General features: G+C 41.7%; 1 pseudogene; it reads right to left on the minus strand.

Moving 5' to 3' along the window:
• LOC123489047 overlaps window positions 1-9675 on the minus strand; it is a 43210-nt pseudogene extending 33535 nt beyond the window's left edge.
• Window positions 9676-10135: the final 460 nt, after the last annotated feature.

Raw genomic sequence — 10135 nt, forward strand, 5'->3', positions numbered from 1 at the left:
AGAGAGAGAGAGAGAGAGAGAGAGAGAGAGAGAGAGAGAGAGAGAGAGAGAGAGAGAGAGAGAGAGAGAGAGAGAGAGAGAGAGAGAGAGAGAGAGAGAGAGAGAGAGAGAGAGAGAGAGAGTGGGGAGGTTGTGGACTAGTGCACTTTCCTCCAGTCCTCAATAACTATATCATCTATAACCACTGAGTTATACACGAATAGGCTCTAATTCTTTCCCACTAAAGCAACATAGACTAGGAGCCGAGGACGGACACCCCAAAAAACTAAGCTATATCTTAGGTTCATCTGATAACATCTACTCAGTATCTGTACATCATAGAGTTCACACTTAGGAAAACATCCTTATCATAAAGACTCAAGACCAACGAATGCTCTGCAGCTGTAGTGTCAACTAAGTAAATATAGTTAACACAGCTAAGCATGCTTTTGCTAGCTCAACCACATCCTCTACGCACCACCCCCAAATAGCCACAGTCACGTTGTTTTGGTGACAATGCCAAAACATTTCCAAAATGGACCTGAACTCTAACCTTTGACCTGATAGGACCCCAAGGTGTTTGACCCCCATCCTCATACTAAACCCCACCCCCTCTGCTCTTGTTGCCCTAACTCCAGACCTGTCCTGCCCTGGAATTCAGTTTAACTAAGAACAGATAGAAAGTAAATTGTATGGATTTTTTTTCTATTAATAATGTAAAATTAGCATCTTCTTGATGCAATTAAAGCCTTAAAGTCCGGAAAAACTCCAGGGTTGGATGGCATACCAGTTGAGGTATACCAAACCTTTTTTGATGTACTCAGAGGACCGTTATTAGCATGTTTTAACCACTCCTATAAAAATGGTAGATTATCAGATACTCAACAAGAAGGTCTGATTTCATTATTACTGAAACAGGACCCAAGTGGTAAATATAAAGATCCAGTCCATTTAAAAAAATTGGAGGCCCCTTACACTTCAGTGTTATGATGCAAAAATTCTAGCAAAATGCATAGCGCATAGAATTAGAAAGGTATTGTCGGATATTATTCATCCTTTTTTTTACATGGACGATACATTGGAGAAAATATAAGACAAGTACTGGAAACAATAGAACACTATGAAAAATCTGGGAAACTAGGCCTGGTACTCATAGCTGACTTTGAAAATGCTTTTCATCAAGTACCACTGGAATTTATAAATAAATGCCTGGAATATTTCAATTTTTGAGAGTCTCTTATACAGTTGGTTAAAGTTATGTATAGTAACCCTAGGTGTAAAATAGTAAATAATGGCTACTTCTCAGAAAGTATTAAACTGTCAAGAGGAGTAAAACAAGGTTGTCCACTATCGGCATATCTATTTATTATGGCCATCGATATGTTAGCTATTAAAATGAGATCCAACAATAATATCAAGGGGCTAGAAATCCAGGGCTTAAAAACAAAGGTATCATTGTACGTTGATGATTCATGTTTTCTTTTAAATCCACTATTTGGATCCCTCCACAACCTCATAGAGGATCTAAATACTTTTTCTAACCTCTCTGGATTACAACCAAATTATGATAAGTGTACTATATTATGGTCTGACGGTGATGTGGACATACTCGGTATTCATACCCCAAAATAAATAAATGATCTCACTACAATACATTTTAATAGAAAGTTAGCAAAAATAGATAAGATATTGCTACTGTGATGGAAATTATTATGTTTGTGCTTTTCTATTTACCAATTTCTATGTTCTATGTTTGTGCTTTTCTATAAACCAATTTCTGTGTTCATGCAAGTGACTGATTGAACGAACCCTCACTATAAGTATCTGAAATTTGGCAGTACGCCCAGACCCTTGTTTTGATATCTCAGTTTCAACGTCTCAGCTTAGAGAAGAAGCCTTGTGAGGTATTGGTCTGTCACATGAATAAGGCAAACGTTAATGATTAATTAATCATGAATAAGCTAAATCATGCAAATATGACTTGTCTGCAGTATATATGAGAACTAACGGGACTGCCCCATTAGAGCTTCTGACAGATGTTCACTATGGTGCATTAAGTTTGTTGGAACCTCTCCAATAAACAATGATTCATTTTAAGATTGACTTTGAGTGTCCCTGTGTAAGGATTTCCACAACACTACCATTGAAAATAAAATACCTGTCTATTTGTGGAAAAATCACCCTGATTAACTCTTTGGTCATATCCCAGATTACCTATTTGCTTATGGCCTTGCCTACACCCTAGTGACCAGTTTTTTTAAATTATATGAGCAAAAAATATTCCATTTTTTTTTAAACGCCAAGCCAGACAAAATTAAATGGGCATATTTATATAATGAATATGAACTCAGAGGGCAGAAATTATTAAATATTAAAGCATTAGACCTCTCACTAAAGGCTTCAGTCATACAAAAGTTATACTTAAATCCAAACTGGTTCTCTAGCAGATTAGTAAGAATGTCTCACCCCATGTTCAAGAATGGCCTTTTTTACAACCTCTCACTTTCAGTTATTTGTATATGAAATAATCTCCAAAATGTCCCTATTTTTAAAACAAGACAGAGAAAGTTGGTTGCAATTTCAGTTTAATCTGCCAGAAAAGACAGAAGAAATAATACAACAAATATTGTAGTTAAACTCAAATATACTAATTGATAAAAAAAACATTATTTTGGGAAAAAATGTTTAAAAAATGTATAATCTTTGTAAATGATTTCATAAATAGGACTGGTGGAGTTATGTCACACATGCAGCTAACAAAAAATATATGGAAATGTCTGCTCTACCCAAAATTACAACCAACTAATTGCAGCATAACTGCAAAAATGTCCCCTGCATTAAAGACCAAAATTGGTTAAAGACAATTGTGGTAAATAAAAAAGTACACCAGTTTCATTTAAGGACAAAAAAAATGACAGCTGTGCCATATAGATTTCAAAATAGTTGGGAAGAGATTTTCGATGTACCGATTCCATGACACATGGTTTATGAACTGATACGCAAAACGATGCCAGATTCAAAACTTAGAATTGTTCAATTTAAATTAATATACAAAATTCTTGCTACCAATAGAAAGTTATATCAAATCAAATTTTATCAAATAAAATTTTATTTGTCACATACACGTGTTTAGCAGATGTTATTGCGGGTGTAGCGAAATGCTTACAGTATATGGGGGATACAACCATCCCAGCTCTGCAGATTATGCTGCGAAGAGACAGAATCATTAGATCATTCGTTTTTGGTAATGTCCATATGTAGATAGTTTTTGGTCGCAGGTCTAGGAATGACTAAAGAATTGCTATATTTACCTGGAGCTAACTCTGCAAATAGCACTGCTGGGTGATTTGAAAAGTCATAGTCAATCGATCAATAATATAATAATAATTTTAGCAAAAAATGTATCTTAAATTTACAATCTGTAGAAACTATGAGAATAGAAAGGTTTAGAACTTTTGTGAAACATCACAGCACAGTTGAAAATATATGGCAAATAGAAATAAAAAATGTATGGTGTTAAGAGATAGATGGGAGGGGTTGAGTGGAGCTGAAGGGTGGGACTAAAAACAACAAGATAACTAATGTAAAATATGCTATGTCTGTAAAATGTACAGTGGGGAAAAAAAGTATTTAGTCAGCCACCAATTGTGCAAGTTCTCCCACTTAAAAAGATGAGAGAGGCCTGTAATTTTCATCATAGGTACACGTCAACTATGACAGACAAATTGAGGAAAAAAAATCCAGAAAAATCACATTGTAGGATTTTATATGAATTTATTTGCAAATTATGGTGGAAAATAAGTATTTGGTCACCTACAAACAAGCAAGATTTCTGGCTCTCACAGACCTGTAACTTCTTCTTTAAGAGGCTCCTCTGTCCTCCACTCGTTACCTGTATTAATGGCACCTGTTTGAACTTGTTATCTGTATTAAAGACACCTGTCCACAACCTCAAACAGTCACACTCCAAACTCCACTATGGCCAAGACCAAAGAGCTGTCAAAGGACACCAGAAACAAAATTGTAGACCTGCACCAGGCTGGGGAAGACTGAATCTGCAATAGGTAAGCAGCTTGGTTTGAAGAAATCAACTGTGGGAGCAATTATTAGGAAATGGAAGACATACAAGACCACTGATAATCTCCCTCGATCTGGGGCTCCACGCAAGATCTCACCCGTGGGGTCAAAATGATCACAAGAACGGTGAGCAAAAATCCCAGAACCACACAGGGGACCTAGTGAATGACCTGCAGAGAGCTGGGACCAAAGTAACAAAGCCTACCATCAGTAACACACTACGCCGCCAGACTCAAATCCTGCAGAAGTAGACGTGTCCCCTGCTTACAGCAGTACATGTCCAGGCCCATCTGAAGTTTGCTAGGAGTGCATTTGGATGATCCAGAAGAGGATTTGGGAGAAAGTCATATGGTCAGATGAAACCAAAATAGAACTTTTTGGTAAAAACTCAACTCGCTCGTGTTTGGAGGACAAATAATGCTGAGTTGCATCCATACCTACTGTGAAGCATGGGGGTGGAAACATCAAGCTTTGGGGCTGTTTTTCTGTAAAGGGACCAGACGACTGATCCGTGTAAAGGAAAGAATGAATGGGGCCATGTATCGTGAGATTTTGAGTGAAAACCTCCTTCCATCAGCAAGGGCATTGAAGATGAAACGTGGCTGGGTCTTTCAGCATGACAATGATCCCAAACACACCGCCCGGGCAATGAAGGAGTGGCTCAGTAAGAAGTCCTGGAGGTTGGCCTAGCCAGTCTCCAGATCTCAACCCCCATAGAAAATCTTTGGAGGGAGTTGAAAGTCCGTGTTGCTCAGCGACAGCCCCAAAACATCACTGCTCTAGGGGAGATCTGCATGGAGGAATGGGCCAAAATACCAGTAACAGTGTGTGAAAACCTTGTGAAGACTTACAAAAAAACGTTTGACCTGTGTCATTGCCAACAAAGGGTATATAACAAAGTATTGAGAAACTGTTGTTATTGACCAAATACTTATTTTCCACCATAATTTGCAAATAAATTCATAAAAATCCTACAATGTGATTTTCTGGAAAAAAAATGCTCCTTTTGTCTGTCATAGTTGACGTGTTCCTATGATGAAAATTACAGGCCTCTCTCATCTTTTTAAGTGGGAGAACTTGCACAATTGGTGGCTGACTAAATACTTTTTTCCCCCACTGTATACAGGTTCAGAACTTTTGTGAAACAGCACAGTTAAAAATATATTGCAAATAGAAATCAAACTGGATGGTCTCAGAGATAGATGGGAGGGGGGTTGAATATGGACTGTCGTTTCTCATTGCTTATTTGAGCTGTTCTTGCCATAATATGGATTTGGTATTTTACCAAATAGGGCTATCTTCTGTATACCAACTGATTGGCTCAAACGCATTAAGAAGGAAAGAAATTCCACAAATTAACTGCTTTAACAAGGCACACCAGTAATTTAAATGCATTCCAGGTGACTACCCTCATGAATCTGGTTGAGAGAATGCCAAGAGTGTGCAAAGCTGTCATCAAGGCAAAGGGTGGCTACTTTGAAGAATCTCAAATCTCAAATATATTTTGATTTGTTTAACACTTTTTTGGTTACTACATGATTCCATATGTGTTTTTAATAGTTTTGATGTCTTCACTATTATTCTACATTGTAGAAAATAGTAAAAAACTTGAATGAGTAGGTGTGTCCAAACTTTTGACTGGTACTGTATATATCGCAATATTAAAGCTGATCTAACAGATAGAAAGAGAGAAAAAGGGGATTATAGAGAAAGAGAGAGATAGAGAACTGAGAGAGAACGAGGTAGAGAGGAGGACAGAGAGAACGAGGGAGAAAGAGGTAGAGAGAGGTAGAGAGTGGTGAGTTCTGGTACACTCCAGCTCTCCCTGTGACACAGAGGCCCTGTCCTTAGTGATTGTTCAGCCCACAAAAGAGAGAGTGACAGGGCTGCCTAGCGCTGGGGCTGGGGTTGGAGCCTGCTGCTGTATAGGCTGGTCATGGGAGGGTTGAAAAGGCACAGTGACTGAATGGAACAGTTATAATGTTAGAATAGACTATTAGAATGTTCTGTAAGATGGGCTCACAGGATGGGCAGTAAAAGGGGAAGTAGGGCAAAACACCTGCACCCAGGCAGACACACACAGAGACTGAGACCAAAAGCAAAGGAGAGAATTTCAGCTCCATCACACTCTCAGAGAGTCCAAGTTTTATCTAAACGTTCCTCTCGGCTGGCTTGCGGGCTCCTAACATAACAAACAGAGTAGTACCCAGGGGTACCAACCGGGCGCAGCCATAAACCACACACACAACCGGGCACAGCCCCGGTGTTCTGCCACAAACTGCTCAGGACACAGATACTGATCCCTTTCTGTCTGTCTGTGATGTCACAACCCATGTCCAGGGACTTCCTGTCTGACAGTTAGAGGGGGGTTTCCCCTTCAGGAGTTAACTGAGGGAGGGTCTGGCTTTCTCACGGTGCTGATTTTACATTTTGGTCATTTAGCAGACGCTCTTATCCAGAGCGACTTACAGGAGCAATTAGGGTTAAGTGCCTTGCTCAAGAGCACATCGACAGATTTTTCACCTAGTCGCTCAGGGATTAGAACCAGCGACCTTTCGGTTACTGGCACAACGCTCTTAACCACTAAGCTACCTGCCGCCCCAGGTGATGATCATCACACACACACAATCGGGCAGGGCCACAGTGTTCTGCCACAAAAACAGTCAGGACACACACACAGACATACAGTGGTAATCAAATCCAGTAATGCTGTGATCTGGTCTCTCTCCAGCCTGTCAGCTTGTTCAGTAATCTATGGCTTATAGAGCTTACACATCACTACCTCAGTCACATCAGAATCCGGCACTAAGTACTCAACCAGTACTTATTGTAAGTGAGTTGTGTGTCAAGCCAATGCGTTTACACAGCTTTGAGCTGACACACAAACAACCTTTAGAGCTGACACCTAGGGTTACAGTTAAGTTTTGATGTGGTGCTTTTGGTAAACACTCTGCAGGTCTACAGTTATAAGGTACAGCTGTGGTTTACAAATATAAAATAAAAATATTGTATTTTGTCATATGCTCGAATACAACGGGTATAGACTTACCCGTGAAATGCTTGCTAAAGACCCCATCCTCAACGATGCAGAGTTAAACAATAATATTTGTTTTTAAATAGTAACACAAGAAGAATAAAATACATATATATATACAGGGAGTATGCAGAGGTATGAGGTATTTGAGGTAGATATGTACATGAAGGCAGGGTAAAGTGATAGATAAGAATAAGAATAAAGAACACAGTAGCTGCAGCATATGATGAGTGTGAAAGTGTGTTTGTATGTGTGTGTGTGTGTGTGTGTGTGTGTTATGTGTGTGTTATGTGTGTGTACGTAGTGTCTGTGAATGTGTGTGTGTGAGTGTGTGCATATAGTGTGTATATACTGTGTATATACTGTATAGTATTGTGAGTGTGCAGAGTCAGTGCAGATAGTCTGGGTAACCATTAATGAACTATTTAGCAATCTTATGGCTATTTAGAAATCTTATGGCTTGGGGTGTAGAAGCTGTTTCGGCGCCTGTTGGTCAGAGAGCCAATGCTCCGGTACCGTTTGCCGGAGGGTAGCAGAGTGAACAGTCTATGGCTTGGGTGCAGTCCTTGGCTATTTTTTCAGGCCTTTCTTTGACACCGCCTGATATAGAGGTCGTGGATGGCAGAGAGCTTGGCCCCAGTGATGTGTACTGGAGCTGTCCGCACTACCCTCTGTAGAGATTTGCGGTCGACGGTGGTGCATTTACCATATCAAGTGGTGATGCAGCCAGTCGGGATACTATCGATGGTGCAGCTGTAGAACATTTTGAGGATCGAGGGCCATGCCAAATATTTTTAACCTCCTGAGGGGAAGAGGCGCTTTTGTGCCCTCTTCCACGACTGTGCGGGTGTGTGTGGATCAAATCCTTAGTGAAATGGATACCAAGGAACTTGAAGCTTCCAACCCGCTCCACTACAGCCCGTCGATATGGATGGGGGCGTGCTCTCCCCTCCTCTTTCTACTGTAGTCCACGATCAGATCTTTGGTCTTATTGACATTGAGGGAGAGGTTGTTCTGTCATGGCACCACACTGCCAAGTCTCTGACCTCCTCCCTGTAGGCTGTCTCATCGCCGTCGGTGATCAGCCCTACCACCGGTCAGAATTCAGCAAACTTGATGATGGTGTTGAAGTCATACGTGACCACGCAGTTGTGGCTGAACAGGAGTACAGGAGGGACTAAGCACACACTCCTGAGGGGCCACCATGTTGAGGGTCAGCGTGGCGGAGGTGTTGTTTCCTACCCTCTACCACCTGGGGGTCGTCCCGTCAGGAAGTCAGGATCCAATTGCAGAGTGAGGTGTTCAGTCCCAGGCTCCCTAGCTTGGTGATGAGCTTGGAGGGACTATGTCTGTGTTGAACACTGGGCTGTAGTCTATGAACAGCATTCTCACATAGTTATATCCCCTCTTGTCCAGGTGGGGAGAGGGCAGTGTGAAGTGCAATTGAGTTGTGTCCTCTGTGGATCTGTTGGGGCGGTATACGAATTGGAGGGGGTCCAGGATGTCTGGGATGGTGGTGCTGATGTGTGTCATGACTCAGTGACCAGCCTTTCAAAGCACTTCATTACAGATGTGAGTGCTACAGGGCAATAGTCATTTAGGCAGGTTACCTTGATGTTCTTGGGAACAGGGACAATGATGGTCAGTTTGAAACATGTTGAGATTACAGACTGGGACAAGGAGAGATTGAAAATAGTCCAGTGAAGACACTTGCCAGCTGGTCTGCGCATGCTTTGAGAACTCGCCTGGTATTCCGTCTGGCCGGCGGCCTTGCGAGTGTTGACCTGTTTTTAAAAAGTTTCACTCACATTGGCCACGGAGAAAAGCTTTAGTATAATCCAATAGTGTCCAAATGTGAAGCCTAGCACTTACAGGTAGCATTTCTCAGAGTGCATACAAACACTAAGGTCTGTGGTCCTATGGAGCTGCTCTGCTGTTTTTTCCCTTGGGAAACCAGGTGTGTGCACTCTGTGCAACCAGTGATCGATGTGTGTATGGCCTCACCAGGGCATGAGTCTCTGCCTATCCTGGTCCACTTGCTCTTGGTGATGAAGAAGCCGACAACAGGGTCGGTCATGGCTCCCCACGCCCCTTCCTATGAACAAAACCATGGAGGCCTGGAACGAGGTTGATCTGAGGAGGAGATAACAGAGGGATGGAGTTGAAGACACAGAGAAGGAAAATAGGGAAAGAGGGAAAAATAGGGAGAGAGAGGGAAAGAGAGAGAGAGCGAGAGCGGAGCGCAGAGAGAGAGAGAGCGAGAGCGAGAGCGAGAGCGAGAGCGAGGAGCGAGAGCAAGGAGGAGAGGAGAGCGAGAGCGAGAGAGAGAGAGAGAGAGAGAGAGAGAGAGAGAGAGAGAGAGAGAGAGAGAGAGAGAGAGAGAGAAAATAGGAAGAGAAAAAGAGAGGGACACACAAGCACACACAGATGTGTTACCTCAAGGGCGACATCCAGCAGGTGATTTGGAGGAAGAATGCCGTAGCACTGCCGGCCACCTGATTGGGTGCTCCTCCGATGGCGAAACACAGTTTACTGCAGAAAGACAGCCTCTGGTCAGCACAGTCTATGGATTGGCAGAAAAATATCTGAGAGAGTGACGAGTTCAGTTAGGCCTATCACTCACAGATTTCATGAAGTGCATCATCTGTGAAATAGGCAAAGAAATGATAATGCAAAGCCCTTTATGAGATACAGTTGACTACTGTGCCTTTCTTTACCGTGGTAAAGACAAGAATTATCGTTTGTTAGCCATGGCTACGGTGAGCCTAAATATTAGCCTCAGATAAGATACAAGCAGGAAAAAATCTGAAGGTGGAAGCTATATTTGTGGTTAAGGAATACAGATTTTCTAGCAGAAGAACGGAGTCTGTGACAGCAGGATGCTGGATTTATGATGAACTTAAAAATCGAACCATTATATCAGAGAGAGAATTCTATCTTTGATTCTATTGTCCACCTGTGATGTCCACATGCCCATTTAGCTGACAGTGCGATACAGAAGTATGTCCTCATGTCATAGACCATGACTAACTTCCTTGTCCAAAT

Source organism: Coregonus clupeaformis, unplaced genomic scaffold (assembly GCF_020615455.1).
Source record: "Coregonus clupeaformis isolate EN_2021a unplaced genomic scaffold, ASM2061545v1 scaf2714, whole genome shotgun sequence".
NCBI classification, from domain to species: domain Eukaryota; kingdom Metazoa; phylum Chordata; class Actinopteri; order Salmoniformes; family Salmonidae; genus Coregonus; species Coregonus clupeaformis.